At 41.5% G+C, this 17053-nt stretch overlaps 1 protein-coding gene across 1 annotated transcript in view; it reads left to right on the top strand.

Annotated features, from left to right (window-relative positions):
• Window positions 1-17053, top strand: part of LOC110503000 (protein kinase C epsilon type) — a 299119-nt gene that overhangs the window by 210781 nt on the left and 71285 nt on the right. The gene's annotated exons all lie outside the window — the stretch shown is intronic.

Consider the following 17053-nt stretch of genomic DNA (forward strand, 5'->3'; position numbering starts at 1 on the left):
CACACACTGGCATGCTCAGACCCCTTCTAGACTCACTTGTCTGCTTCTTGCCAACTAACATAGGGTTAAAAACCACCACAAACACACAGGCATTGACTGGAATGACCACTTTTGAACCACTCCATAGACAGTATTTTCGCTGGTTGGGATTTAGTTATGATTGCCACTAAGTGGCAATATAACACCATAGTTGAAGAACACAACAGGACTCAATACATGGTAATTCAAATACAGCCCTTTCAAAAATGTTCCTCTGGCTATAGTTACTGACTGTAGGGGGTATAGGATGGTAACCGGGTCGTTCCACCAATAGAGTGCCTATAGTGTAGGATGGTAACCGGGTCATTCCACCAATAGAGTGCCTATAGTGTAGGATGGTAACCGGGTCGTTCCACCAATAGAGTGCCTATAGTGTAGGATGGTAACCGGGTTGTTCCACCAATAGACGGCCTATAGTGTAGGATGGTAACCGGGTCGTTCCACCAATAGAGTGCCTATAGTGTAGGATGGTAACCGGGTCGTTCCACCAATAGAGTGTCTATAGTGTAGGATGGTAACCGGGTCGTTCCACCAATAGAGTGCCTATAGTGTAGGATGGTAACATGTTCGATCCACCAATAGAGTGTCTATAGTGTAGGATGGTAACCGGGTCGTTCCACCAATAGATTGCCTATAGTGTAGGATGGTAATCCGGGTCGTTCTACCAATAGAGTGCCTATAGTGTAGGATGGTAACCGGGTCGTTCCACCAATAGAGTGCCTATAGTGTAGGATGGTAATCCGGGTCGTTCTACGAATAGACTGCCTATAGTGTAGGATGGTAACCGGGTCGTTCCACCAATAGAGTGCCTATAGTGTAGGATGGTAACCGGGTCGTTCTACGAATAGAGTGCCTATAGTGTAGGATGGTAACCGGGTCGTTCCACCAATAGAGTGCCTATAGTGTAGGATGGTAACCGGGTCGTTCCACAAATAGAGTAGGTTGTTCCTCCAATAGATTGCCTATAGTGTAGGATAGTAACCAGGTTGTTCCACCAATGGATTGCCAATAGTAACCTGGTCGTTCCACCAGTAGAGTAGGCTGTTCCACCAATAGATTGCCTATAGTGTAGGATAGTAACCTGGTCGTTCCACCAATAGATTGCCTATAGTGTAGGATAGTAACCTGGTCGTTCCACCAATAGAGTAGGTTGTTCCACCAATAGATTGCCTATAGTGTAGGATAGTAACCTGGTCGTTCCACCAATAGAGTAGGATAGTAACCTGATCGTTCCACCAATAGAGTAGGATAGTAACCTGGTCGTTCCACCAATAGAGTAGGATAGTAACCTGGTCGTTCCACCAATAGAGTAGGTTGTTCCACCAATAGATTGCCTATAGTGTAGGATAGTAACCTGGTCGTTCCACCAATAGAGTAGCATGGTAACCAGGTTGTTCCACCAATAGATTGCCAATAGTAACCTGGTCGTTCCACCAATAGAGTAGGCTGTTCTACCAATGGTTTGCCTATAGTGTAGGATAGTAACCTGGTCGTTCCACCAATAGATTGCCTATAGTGTAGGATAGTAACCTGATCGTTCCACCAATAGAGTAGGATAGTAACCTGATCGTTCCACCAATAGAGTAGGATAGTAACCTGGTCGTTCCACCAATAGAGTAGGTTGTTCCACCAATAGATTGCCTATAGTGTAGGATAGTAACCTGGTCGTTCCACCAATAGAGTAGCATGGTAACCAGGTTGTTCCACCAATAGATTGCCAATAGTAACCTGGTCGTTCCACCAATAGAGTAGGCTGTTCTACCAATGGTTTGCCTATAGTGTAGGATAGTAATTGGGTCATTCCACCAATTGATTGCCAATAGAAACCTGGTCGTTCCACCAATAGAGTAGGCTGTTCTACCAATAGATTGCCTATAGTGTAGGATAGTAATTGGGTCATTCCACCAATAGAGTGCTTTTTGGGTAGTTTAATTTAGCCCAAAATAACTTTTTATTACATTGTAACATTCTGTCATTTTAATGTTTAACTAGGCAAGTCAGTTAAGAACAAATTCTTATTTACAATGACAGACTACCGGGGAACAGTGGGTTAACTGCCTTGTTCAGGAGCAGAACAACAGATTCTTACCTAGTCAGCTCAGGGATTCGATCCAGCAACCTTTCAGTCACTGGCCCAACGCTCTAACCACTAGAATATCTGCCGCCCCACTAGGATCCCTGCTGCCCTGCCATCATAAAGAGCTCAACTTCATAACAAACATGTTTTACACATTAAAATACACTACTTTTGGAATTTTGAACATGGTTTAGTTTAGTTAGAGAGCAAATGTATGTGATCCAACTGTTAAATAGTTTGATCAAAATATACACACATAATGTCACAAGGTCACAAAAGGCAGTGCATTTGTGGAACGACCCAAACATACATATACGGCACACACTGGCATGAAGCAGACAAGGTTTGACCCTGCTGTTGGGATTAGAATATTAGAGAATAGGACTTTATATATAGTATTAGTATCAGGTTTCACCCTGCTGTTGGGATTAGAGTATTGGGGTTTAGGAATTTTTATATAGTATTTTGGAAAAAGCAAATAGTGAAAGAGTAAGGTTTGGATGAACAATATGTTTATAAATAACCATTTTCTCTCCCTCACCCTCTCACTCTCTCTTAGCATGTCTTTCTCTCTCTTAATATGGGAGAATAGCACACTCCACCTGATTATGTAAATATTAGCATGTCCCTAGAAAGGAAAAACTCCCTAGAAACATCTCTCTCTCTCTCTCTCTCTCTCTCTCTCTCTCTCTCTCTCTCTCTCTCTCTCTCTCTCTCTTCTTTCTCTGTATATATCTCTCTCTCTCTCTAACATGCACACATGCATGCACAATCACACACTTACCTTACAGAGCAGTTGTCTAGGTGACAGGAATGTGGTGTTTGTGTTTGGCATTGTTGCGGGTATTTCATAAGAGGGTCCTGATTCTTATCAGGTTTGATGTGTATTCCATATGCTATCTGTTTTCCCTGCCCCCCTCCTTCCTTCCCTACTCCCCCACAATATGGACAGGAAGACCATGAGGGCTTTGCATTTGCACATTGGAACCGTCACGCTTAACCATGACCCCAGCTCCTGCTGCCTTATGTAACATTGGTTCCACATCAATTAAGGGAATATGTACACTATGTAGGGAATATGTACACTATGTAGGGAATAGGTACACTATGTAGGGAATATGTACACTATGTAGGGAATAGGTACACTATGTAGGGAATATGTACACTATGTAGGGAATAGGTACACTAGGTAGGGAATAGGTACACTATGTAGGGAATAGGTACACTATGTAGGGAATAGGTACACTATGTAGGGAATAGGTACACTATGTAGGGAATAGGTACACTATGTAGGGAATAGGTGCATTATGTAGGGAATAGGTACACTATGTAGGGAATAGGTGCATTATGTAGGGAATAGGTACACTATGTAGGGAATATGTACACTATGTAGGGAATAGGTACACTATGTAGGGAATAGGTGCATTATGTAGGGAATAGGTGCATTATGTAGGGAATAGGTGCATTATGTAGGGAATAGGTACACTATGTAGGGAATAGGTACACTATGTAGGGAATATGTACACTATGTAGGGAATATGTACACTATGTAGGGAGTAGGTACACTATGCAGGGAATATGTACACTATGTAGGGAATAGGTACACTATGTAGGGAATATGTACACTATGTAGGGAATAGGTGCATTGTGTAGGGAATAGGTGCATTATGTAGGGAATAGGTACACTATGTAGGGAATAGGTACACTATGTAGGGAATAGGTACACTATGTAGGGAATAGGTACACTATGTAGGGAATAGGTACACTATGTAGGGAATAGGTGCATTATGTAGGGAATAGGTGCATTGTGTAGGGAATAGGTGCATTATGTAGGGAATAGGTGCATTGTGTAGGGAATAGATGCATTATGTAGGGAATAGGTACACTATGTAGGGAATAGGTGCATTATGTAGGGAATATGTGCATTATGTAGGGAATATGTGCATTATGTAGGGAATATGTGCATTATGTAGGGAATATGTGCATTATGTAGGGAATAGGTGCACTATGTAGGGAATAGGTGCACTATGTAGGGAATAAGTGCATTATGTAGGGAATAGGTGCATTGTGTAGGGAATAGGTGCATTATGTAGGGAATAGGTACACTATGTAGGGAATAGGTACACTATGTAGGGAATAGGTACACTATGTAGGGAATAGGTACACTATGTAGGGAATAGGTGCATTATGTAGGGAATAGGTGCATTGTGTAGGGAATATGTGCATTATGTAGGGAATAGGTGCATTGTGTAGGGAATAGGTGCATTGTGTAGGGAATAGGTACACTATGTAGGGAATAGGTGCATTATGTAGGGAATATGTGCATTATGTAGGGAATAGGTGCATTGTGTAGGGAATAGGTACACTATGTAGGGAATATGTACACTATGTAGGGAATAGGTACACTATGTAGGGAATAGGTGCATTATGTAGGGAATAGGTACACTATGTAGGGAATAGGTGCATTATGTAGGGAATAGGTACACTATGTAGGGAATAGGTGCATTATGTAGGGAATAGGTGCATTATGTAGGGAATATGTGCATTATGTAGGAAATAGGTGCATTGTGTAGGGAATAGGTGCATTATGTAGGGAATATGTACACTATGTAGGGAATAGGTACACTATGTAGGGAATATGTGCATTATGTAGGGAATATGTGCATTATGTAGGGAATAGGTGCATTGTGTAGGGAATAGGTACACTATGTAGGGAATAGGTGCATTATGTAGGGAATAGGTGCATTGTGTAGGGAATAGGTGCATTATGTAGGGAATAGGTACACTATGTAGGGAATAGGTACACTATGTAGGGAATAGGTACACTATGTAGGGAATAGGTACACTATGTAGGGAATAGGTGCATTGTGTAGGGAATATGTGCATTATGTAGGGAATAGGTGCATTGTGTAGGGAATAGGTGCATTATGTGGGGAATAGGTACACTATGTAGGGAATAGGTGCATTATGTAGGGAATAGGTGCATTATGTAGGGAATAGGTGCATTGTGTAGGGAATAGGTACACTATGTAGGGAATATGTACACTATGTAGGGAATAGGTACACTATGTAGGGAATATGTACACTATGTAGGGAATAGGTACACTATGTAGGGAATAGGTGCATTATGTAGGGAATAGGTACACTATGTAGGGAATAGGTGCATTATGTAGGGAATAGGTACACTATGTAGGGAATAGGTGCATTATGTAGGGAATAGGTACACTATGTAGGGAATAGGTACACTATGTAGGGAATAGGTACACTATGTAGGGAATATGTACACTATGTAGGGAATAGGTACACTATGTAGGGAATAGGTACACTATGTAGGGAATAGGTACACTATGTAGGGAATAGGTACACTATGTAGGGAATAGGTACACTATGTAGGGAATATGTACACTATGTAGGGAATAGGTATTTTATGTAGGGAATAGGTGCATTGTGTAGGGAATAGGTGCATTATGTAGGGAATAGGTACACTATGTAGGGAATAGGTACACTATGTAGGGAATAGGTACACTATGTAGGGAATAGGTGCATTGTGTAGGGAATATGTGCATTATGTAGGGAATAGGTGCATTGTGTAGGGAATAGGTGCATTATGTAGGGAATAGGTACACTATGTAGGGAATAGGTGCATTATGTAGGGAATATGTGCATTATGTAGGAAATAGGTGCATTGTGTAGGGAATAGGTGCATTGTGTAGGGAATAGGTACACTATGTAGGGAATAGGTGCATTATGTAGGGAATAGGTGCATTGTGTAGGGAATAGGTGCATTATGTAGGGAATAGGTACACTATGTAGGGAATAGGTACACTATGTAGGGAATAGGTACACTATGTAGGGAATAGGTACACTATGTAGGGAATAGGTGCATTGTGTAGGAAATATGTGCATTATGTAGGGAATAGGTGCATTGTGTAGGGAATAGGTGCATTATGTGGGGAATAGGTACACTATGTAGGGAATAGGTGCATTATGTAGGGAATAGGTGCATTATGTAGGGAATAGGTGCATTGTGTAGGGAATAGGTACACTATGTAGGGAATATGTACACTATGTAGGGAATAGGTACACTATGTAGGGAATATGTACACTATGTAGGGAATAGGTACACTATGTAGGGAATAGGTGCATTATGTAGGGAATAGGTACACTATGTAGGGAATAGGTGCATTATGTAGGGAATAGGTACACTATGTAGGGAATATGTACACTATGTAGGGAATATGTACACTATGTAGGGAATATGTACACTATGTAGGGAATAGGTACACTATGTAGGGAATAGGTACACTATGTAGGGAATAGGTACACTATGTAGGGAATAGGTACACTATGTAGGGAATAGGTACACTATGTAGGGAATAGGTACATTATGTAGGGAATAGGTGCATTGTGTAGGGAATAGGTGCATTATGTAGGGAATAGGTACACTATGTAGGGAATAGGTACACTATGTAGGGAATAGGTGCATTATGTAGGGAATAGGTGCATTGTGTAGGGAATATGTGCATTATGTAGGGAATAGGTGCATTGTGTAGGGAATAGGTGCATTATGTAGGGAATAGGTACACTATGTAGGGAATAGGTGCATTATGTAGGGAATATGTGCATTATGTAGGGAATAGGTGCATTGTGTAGGGAATAGGTGCATTATGTAGGGAATATGTACACTATGTAGGGAATAGGTACACTATGTAGGGAATAGGTACACTATGTAGGGAATAGGTACACTATGTAGGGAATCGGGTGCCTTTTGGGATGAGACCCTTGGAGAGAGTTTGGTCAGCAGAGCTGTTAGGGTTGTTGAAACAGAAGGCCTCATACACTACAGGTTTACATCATGACATGTGGCAAGGCCAGTGAGAGGGAAGGCCTCGCAGAGAATACAGTTGATAGACAGGAGACATCAGAGCATGATGGAATGAATGTACAAACAATAATTCATTATTTGTCACTCTATATTCTGTCTCTCCCTTCTTCTCTTTCTGTCTCAGTCTTTCTCCCTGTATCTCTCTCTTTCTGTCGCTCTCTCTCTATCCCCCTCTTCTCTGTCTCTGTCTCTCTCCCTCTTCTCTCTCTCTCTCTGCCTCGCTCTCTGCCTCTTCTCTATCTCTCTCTCTCTCTCTCTCTCTCTCTCTCTCTCTCCCTCTCTCTCTCTCTCTCTCTATAAATTGAGCAGCTGCTGAAAAATGAGCTCCTGTATATATTGAGATTTAAATGGTTTTTTAGAGTGAAGTACATCGAAAAAATCAAAAGAAAACTGCAAGACTCAATAGAAGACAATACAAGCAACAAACCAAAAAGACAGGATTTTGAAAAAGTAACTATTTTTCATAAAATTATACAGTTATCTTAGCTAGCTGAATTGTTAGCTGAATTGTTTACATGTTGCTAAGCAGTTGCTAGGGACTCTCCTGGAAGAAGCTAGCTAGCTTACAAAGAATAACAAAAAAAATATCTAGTTAACAGAAGAAAGGAAGACAAAATAAGGACAAAATAAGGACAGAAGAAAAAGGAAAAGAAAAAAGGACAACAAAGTGAAACAGTCCTCTGAAGAAACAAGAGAGAATACAAGAAACAGCACTTCTATTGCAACATTGTAGCCAACATCACCAGCGTTGCTATGGAAATTGTTTACCCACCAGACATCCAAACAGAGAAAGCTAAGAAAAGTTTCAAAGGTTTGTTGATGGGACAGAACCGTGAATGCCTGTTTGCAGATCTTACCAGTTACAAAACAAGAGCAAATTTAATTTTTAATACCAATCGAGGGAACATATGGAAAAAGGTTATTTGCAACCATTTCCCTTTCTCAAAAAAGAGGGGCATCAGCCAAGGATGTCAGATCAGCATTTTTGAAGAAGCTGACCAGAGCAACACATATCAAACAGTAAACTTATATAATAATGGAACTGTATTGATACAAGGCAATGATTCAAGCCTCCAGGCTTTTGAGAATAGGTTTGCTACCCTAAAAGAAGACGCTGACATCATCTCAGAAAATGAGGAAAAAGTCAAGGAGGGAGATGGAGAAAAGCAGACCCCAATGGTCTCTGTGACCCAGCAGGAAGCCCTCAACGTCCCTTTACCTACCTCACCTGCAGCAGACAGAGTCAAGGACATGACAATTTCAATAAGAACACCTGCTATGCAACGTTTCCACAACACCCTCTCTCTAGTCGAAGCAGAGGTCATAGAACTCAGAGAGAAGAAGCTTCAAGAGGAGGACACTGTTCAGAAACTCAAAGAAGAGATGAAACAGTTCAGGGAGGAGAGCAGAGCATCCATAGCTAAATTAGAAAGCAGAATGGACAAGCTGAGTCAGACAAATGATGACCTCAGAGACCATCTGAGCACAACTAGAAAGGAGCTCGAACAAAAAGAGAGGTACATTGACACCCTCAACCGGCAGAGAGTCATTGTGTCCTCTGCATCTAGAAAACATGTCCACCAGCTTGGTACAACACAAGCAGAACCTGAGACCAGCATGGCCTCCACTACACAGCCGGATGACACTGCACCAGCCTACCAGTCTGCTCCAGCCCAGGTCAACCTACCAGCCTCTCAGTCTGCTCCAGCCCAGGTCAACCTACCAGCCTCCCAGTCTGCTCCAGCCCAGGTCAGAATACCAGCCTCCCAGTCTGCTCCTGCCCAGGTTAACCTACCAGCCCCCCAGTCTGCTCCAGCCCAGGTCAACCTACCAGCCTCCCAGTCCGCTCCAGCCCAGGTCAGAATACCAGCCTCCCAGTCTGCTCCAGCCCAGGTTAACCTACCAGCCTCCCAGTCTGCTCCAGCCCAGGTCAGAATACCAGCCTCCCAGTCTGCTCCACCCAGACAATCACCCACAACTGCAATTCTAATTGATTCAAATGGGAAGTTCTTAGTCCAGGAAAGATTATTCCCTAGACACCAGGTGTATAAGTTCTGGTGTCCTACAACTGAGAGTGCAATGCAGCTACTCAGTCAGACCAGGATTGACACCCCTGACAACATCATCATCCACACTGGCACAAACGACCTTCATGCCAAAGGTGAAAATGTATCTGGGGCAGTGAGAAGAGTGGCAGAACGGGCACAGGCTATGTTCCCAACAACCAATATAGTTGTGTCCACCCTCCTACCAAGAAAAGACTTCCCAGAAAAGTTGATCGACAAAATAAATCAACAGATCACTGTGGACTGTGCCTCACTGCTCAATGTCAGAACGGCTCACCACCCCACTCTGACATGTCAACACTTATATGATAATATACATCTTGATCAGGACAGTATCAGAACCTTTGCCAAGGACCTAAAAGATGCAACACTTGGCAGGGACCCACACACCCATCACCCCAGCAACAAAGGTCCCCCGCCCCACCTTCTGAAACAACAGTACCTCCACCATCCCGAGGAGAAAAGAGCCAGACATGGCTTATTACAGCACAGCTCTACTAGACCAGGCCCAACACAGCACAGCTCTACTAGACCAGGCCCAACACAGCACAGCTCTACTAGACCCGGCCCATCACAACACAGCTCTACTAGACCTGGCCCATCACAACAAAGCTCTACTAGACCTGGCCCATCACAACACAGCTCTACTAGACCTGGCCCATCACAACACAGCTCTACTAGACCTGGCCCATCACAACAAAGCTCTACTAGACCCGGCCCATCACAACACAGCTCTACTAGACCCGGCCCATCACAACACAGATCTACTAGACCCGGCCCATCACAACGCAGCTCTACTAGACCCGGCCCATCACAACACAGCTCTACTAGACCTGTCCCATCACAACACAGCTCTACTAGACCCAGCCCATCACAACACAGCTCTGACCACTACTCCAGGGTCGGTCAGAACACTGCCCTTCAGGGAAGTAGACCACATGATGCAGTCCACACCATGTATCAATTAGATCGTCAGCCTACATATGCTGAGGTAACCTCTGGCAGAAGACCCCTAGAACAATCAGAGATAGGAGAGGTGCGCCAACTACTGCAACTAATATGCAGACTACTGAGCTAGACAGTCCCTTTAATTCACACACGAGCACGCACGCACGCGCACACACACACACACAAACACACAGGGTTGCAGATTGCACATAACATAAGTACAATGCAATCTTATTCCATTCTTATTAATTTGTTTACAAATATTCCTAAATGTATTGACACCGGTATTATAATAATTATTATATGTAATGGTGTGTGTGTGTGTGTGTGTGTGTGTGTGCGCGTGTGTGTGTATGTATGTATGTGTGTATGTGCATGTATGTGTGTATATATATATATATATATATATATATATGTATGTGTATATATATGTATATATATATGTATGTATGTATGTGTGTGTGTGTATGTATGTGTGTGTGTGTGTGTGTGTATGTATGTATGTATGTATGTATGTGTGTATATGTATGTGTATGTATATATGTGTATGTATGTGTATGTGTATGTATGTATATATATATGTATGTGTATGTATATATGTATGTGTATGTGTATATATGTATGTATATATGTGTATATGTGTATATATACATATTTTATTTTTTTTGTTTTTTTCGATGTACTTTACTCAAACCAGTGAATATCACTTATTATAAATGAGATCATTAACTATCAGCTCTTGGAATATCCAGGGCCTATACTCTTCACATTTTGGTTATAAAACAACTAATCCAGAATTGATTAAAAACATCAAGGGACAGGACATCATAATCCTACTGGAAACATGGTGTCGTGGAGACATAGATACTCAGTGTCCCTCAGGCTATAGAGAAAGTTTACTACCATCAATCAAACATAAAAATGTTAAACGGGGCCGAGACTCAGGTGGAATCATCATTTGGCATAAGCAGGACTTAGCACTGAATGAAATGAAAAAAGGTACCACTCACATTTGGCTAAAACTTAACAAAGGTACAATCTATTGTGACAATGATGTATACATATGTGCAGCTTATGCTCCTCCTTCAGATTCATCATATTATGATGATCAGTTTTTTGACAATCTCCAGACAGAAATCATTACATTTCAGGCGCAGGGTAAAGTGCTTCTTTGTGGAGATTTCAATGCAAGAACAGGTTCTGAGCCTGACTACACTGATGCGGGAGGTAACCACCACATATTTGGACACCCCTCCTTGTACAGTAGCCCTATTATAAATAATAGAAACAGTCCTGACCAAATACTGAACAAAAATGGAAAAGAGTTAGTACATCTCTGTCGAGCCTTAGGCCTGTACATGCTTAATGGTAGAATCAGAGGGGACTCTTTAGGTCAGTTTACTTACTGCTCAGCTCTTGGGACAAGTGTAGTCGATTATGCCATCACTGACATTGACCCCTCCTCCATTAGTGCATTCACTGTCAGACCACAGACACCATTGTCAGATCACAGTCAGATCAACGTGTTTCTGAAGAAATTAACCGGCAATATTCATTCAAAAAAACAGCCCAATAAACTTTACAACATAAACCAATCGTTCAGATGGGCTCCAAACAGTGCAGAGGCATTCATTGAAACATTGAACTCAAATGAAATGATGAACTCTATACAGTTTTTCAATAACTCACAGTACCAAAACAATAAAGATGGTGTCAATTCAGCTACCCAAAACATCAACTGCATATTCCAAAAAGCAGCATCGAAAGCAAATTTGAGAAAACCAAAGCAATGCAACATCAGAAGCAAAAATCTAAATGTTTCTGACAAATGGTTTGATAATGAATGTAAAACAATTAGAAAACACCTAAGACAAATGTCAAACAAAAAACATAAGCAGCAAAACAACCCAGAGCTACGATATGAATACTTTGAAACTCTGAAACAGTATAAACAAACACTGAAATGCAAGAAATTGAATTATACCAACAAGACACTTGATGAAATTGAAAACGCAATTGACCAAAATCAGTTCTGGGACATGTGGAACAATTTAAGCACAACAAAGCCACAAGAATTAGCAATACAAGATGTAGGAATTTGGAAAACTTACTTTGATAATCTATACAAAAACATCCCACAAAAAGACTTAAACCAGAACCAATTAGAAATTAAAGAAAAATTGAACATCCTGGAATCAGTCATTAAAAACAACCAAAATCCATTAGATTACCCAATAACCCAACAAGAACTAAATGAAAAGCTAAAATCTATTAAATCAAAAAAGGCTTGTGGTGTAGACAACATCAGAAATGAAATGCTGAAAAACAGCACACCTGAGTTGCAAAATGCTGTGCTTAAATTGTTCAACATGGTTTTAACTTCTGGCTGCTTCCCTGATGTCTGGAACCAGGGGCTCATCTCCCCTATCCACAAAAGTGGAGACAAATCAGACCCCAATAATTACAGGGGAATTTGCGTCAACAGTAACTTGGGAAAGATTTTCTGTAGCATTTTGAATTCAAGAATTCAAACCTTTCTTCAAGAAAAAAATGTAATAAGTAAATGTCAAATTGGCTTTCTCCCTAACCATCGCACTACTGACCATATATACACCTTACACACACTAATTAATAAACACGTCCACCAAAAAAAAGAGGGCAAAATCTTTGCTTGCTTTATTGACTTTAAAAAAGCATTTGATTCGATTTGGCATGAAGGGCTATTCTACAAAATTCTACAAAGTGGGCTTGGTGGTAAGGTGTATGACTTAATAAAATGTATGTACACAGAAAATAAGTGTGCAATAAAAATCAAAAACCAAAGAACAGAATTTTTTTCACAATGTCGAGGTGTGAGACAAGGCTGCAATTTGAGTCCAAATCTTTTCAACATTTATATCAATGAATTAGCAGACATGTTGGACCAATCTCCAGCCCCAGGACTCACACTATTTGACACAGAGGTGAAATACCTGCTATATGCTGATGACTTGGTACTTCTATCACCAACCAAAGAAGGTCTTCAACAAAACATTAATATTCTGGAGCAATATTGCCATAATTGGGCCCTGGCAGTAAATTTCCAAAAAACTAAAATCATGATTTTCCAAAAAAAAACCAGATGTCAGAAACAAAAATGTAAATTCACCCTGAACAACACCTTAATTGAACACACAAAAAATTACACCTACCTTGGTCTGACCATATCTGCATCGGGAAACTTTAATATGGCAGTGAAGGCACTCAAAGAAAAAGCCCGCAGAGCAATGTATGCAATAAAAATGAAATTATTCAAAATCAACATCCCAATTAGAATTTGGACTAAAATATTTGACAGTGTAATCCTACCAATAGCACTTTATGGAAGTGAGGTTTGGGGGCCACTCAATAAACTGGATTTTAAAATGTGGGACAAACATCCAATTGAAACCCTACATGCAGAATTCTGTCGGAAAATTCTACAAGTCCAGAGAAATACACCAACTAATGCATGTAGGGCAGAATTGGGCCGTTTTCCAGTAATAATGAAAATACAGAAAAGATCATTAAAATTTTGGCTACATCTAAATTCAAGTCCAAATTCGAGTCTGCAATTTAAAGCACTTCAAGCCCAAGAGCTGAGCCCAGAAACGAGCCCTCTCAGTCAGCTGGTGTTGGACCTCACCAATCAAGCTGACACCAGCACTGCTTCAAAAGAAAGAATTCCAATAAACAAAATCATGAACCAATCAAAGGAATCATACTTACAATACTGGAAAAACGAAACAAAATCCCAAAGCCGACTAAATTGCTATCTGACCCTAAACAGAGAATATGAATTGGCTGATTATCTCTACTCTGTCAGAGATACGAAGCAGAGACAGATCCTTACCAAGTACAGGCTGAGTGACCACCGATTGGCAATAGAAACCGGCAGACATAAAAAGACATGGCTACCCAAAGAGGAGCGTGTATGTGGTCACTGCATGACAGGGGAGGTAGAGACAGAGATGCACTTTCTCCTTTACTGTGATAAATATTCCTCACAAAGAGATTCATTATTCACAGAAATGACTACATATATTCCACATTTTTACAAATTGAACCCAGAGGAAAAACTAAGAATACTCATGGGCGAAGGAGCAATGGCTCCTCTTGCAGCCAAATATGTATTTTCCTGCCATAGCCTGAGGGACACTGAATAATAACATCTGCATAGTAAACAGTAACTTACTTATTATTACTATTATTGTTATTACTATAATTATTAATGTTTACTGTAGACTGTTACCATTTTATTGTATTTATTGTATTTATTTTTTTATTATTATTTACTACCATTTTATATTATTATTTGCTATCATTTACAATTTTGTTACAATGTATATTGTATACATTGTTGCTTTGGCAATATTGACACAATGTTTTTCATGCCAATAAAGCAGCTTGAATTTGAATTTGAATTTGAGAGAGAGAGAGAGAGAGAGAGAGAGAGAGAGAGAGAGAGAGAGAGAGAGAGAGAGAGAGAGAGAGAGAGAGAGAGAGAGAGAGAGAGAGAGAGAGAGAGAGAGAGAGAGAGAGAGAGAGAGAGAGAGAGAGAGAGAGAGAGAGAGAGAGAGAGAGAGAGAGAGAGAGAGAGAGAGAGAGAGAGAGAGAGAGAGAGAGAGAGAGAGAGAGAGAGAGAGAGAGAGAGAGAGAGAGAGAGAGAGAGAGAGAGAGAGAGAGAGAGAGAGAGAGAGAGAGAGAGAGAGAGAGAGAGAGAGAGAGAGAGAGAGAGAGAGAGAGAGAGAGAGAGAGAGAGAGAGAGAGAGAGAGAGAGAGAGAGAGAGAGAGAGAGAGAGAGAGAGAGAGAGAGAGAGAGAGAGAGAGAGAGAGAGAGAGAGAGAGAGAGAGAGAGAGAGAGAGAGAGAGAGAGAGAGAGAGAGAGAGAGAGAGAGAGAGAGAGAGAGAGAGAGAGAGAGAGAGAGAGAGAGAGAGAGAGAGAGAGAGAGAGAGAGAGAGAGAGAGAGAGAGAGAGAGAGAGAGAGAGAGAGAGAGAGAGAGAAGAGAGAGAGAGAGAGAGAGAGAGAGAGAGAGAGAGAGAGAGAGAGAGAGAGAGAGAGAGAGAGAGAGAGAGAGAGAGAGAGAGAGAGAGAGAGAGAGAGAGAGAGAGAGAGAGAGAGATCCGGAGTTGAAAAATGAGCTCCTGTATATATTGAGATTTAAATGGTTTTTTAGAGTGAAGTACATCGAAAAAATCAAAAGAAAACTGCAAGACTCAATAGAAGACAATACAAGCAACAAACCAAAAAGACAGGATTTTGAAAAAGTAACTATTTTTCATAAAATTATACAGTTATCTTAGCTAGCTGAATTGTTTAAATGTTGCTAAGCAGTTGCTAAGGACTCTCCTGGAAGAAGCTAGCTAGCTTACAAAGAATAACAAAAAAATATCGAGTTAACAGAAGAAAGGAAGACAAAATAAGGACAGAAGAAAACAGGACAACAAAGTGAAACAGTCCTCTGAAGAAACAAGAGACCATAATACAAGAAACAGCACTTCTATTGCAACATTGTAGCCAACATCACCAGCGTTGCTATGGAAATTGTTTACCCACCAGACATCCAAACAGAGAAAGCTAAGAAAAGTTTCAAAGGTTTGTTGATGGGACAGAACCATGAATGCCTGTTTGCAGATCTTACCAGTTACAAAACAAGAGCAAATTTAATTTTTAATACCAATCGAGGGAACATATGGAAAAAGGTTATTTGCAACCATTTCCCTTTCTCAAAAAAGAGGGGCATCAGCCAAGGATGTCAGATCAGCATTTTTGAAGAAGCTGACCAGAGCAACACATATCAAACAGTAAACTTATATAATAATGGAACTGTATTGATACAAGGCAATGATTCAAGCCTCCAGGCTTTTGAGAATAGGTTTGCTACCCTAAAAGAAGACGCTGACATCATCTCAGAAAATGAGGAAAAAGTCAAGGAGGGAGATGGAGAAAAGCAGACCACAATGGTCTCTGTGACCCAGCAGGAAGCCCTCAACGTCCCTTTACCTACCTCACCTGCAGCAGACAGAGTCAAGGACATGACAATTTCAATAAGAACACCTGCTATGCAACGTTTCCACAACACCCTCTCTCTAGTCGAAGCAGAGGTCATAGAACTCAGAGAGAACAAGCTTCAAGAGGAGGACACTGTCCAGAAACTCAAAGAAGAGATGAAACAGTTCAGGGAGGAGAGCAGAGCATCCATAGCTAAATTAGAAAGCAGAATGGACAAGCTGAGTCAGACAAATAATGACCTCAGAGACCATCTGAGCACAACAAGAAAGGAGCTCGAACAAAAAGAGAGGTACATTGACACCCTCAACCGGCAGAGAGTCATTGTGTCCTCTGCATCTAGAGAACATGTCCACCAGCTTGGTACAACACAAGCAGAACCTGAGACCAGCATGGCCTCCACTACACAGCCGGATGACACTGCACCAGCCTACCAGTCTGCTCCAGCCCAGGTCAACCTACCAGCCTCTGTCTGCTCCAGCCCAGGTCAACATACCAGCCTCCCAGTCTGCTCCAGCCCAGGTCAGAATACCAGCCTCCCAGTCTGCTCCAGCCCAGGTTAACCTACCAGCCTCCCAGTCTGCTCCAGCCCAGGTCAACCTACCAGCCTCCCAGTCTGCTCCAGCCCAGGTCAGAATACCAGCCTCCCAGTCTGCTCCAGCCCAGGTTAACCTACCAGCCTCCCAGTCTGCTCCAGCCCAGGTCAGAATACCAGCCTCCCAGTCTGCTCCACCCAGACAATCACCCACAACTGCAATTCTAATTGATTCAAATGGGAAGTTCTTAGTCCAGGAAAGATTATTCCCTAGACACCAGGTGTATAAGTTCTGGTGTCCTACAACTGAGAGTGCAATGCAGCTACTCAGTCAGACCAGGATTGACACCCCTGACAACATCATCATCCACACTGGCACAAACGACCTTCATGCCAAAGGTGAAAATGTATCTGGGGCAGTGAGAAGAGTGGCAGAACGGGCACAGGCTATGTTCCCAACAACCAATATAGTTG

Source organism: Oncorhynchus mykiss, chromosome 23 (genome assembly GCF_013265735.2).
Source record: "Oncorhynchus mykiss isolate Arlee chromosome 23, USDA_OmykA_1.1, whole genome shotgun sequence".
Lineage (NCBI taxonomy): Eukaryota > Metazoa > Chordata > Actinopteri > Salmoniformes > Salmonidae > Oncorhynchus > Oncorhynchus mykiss.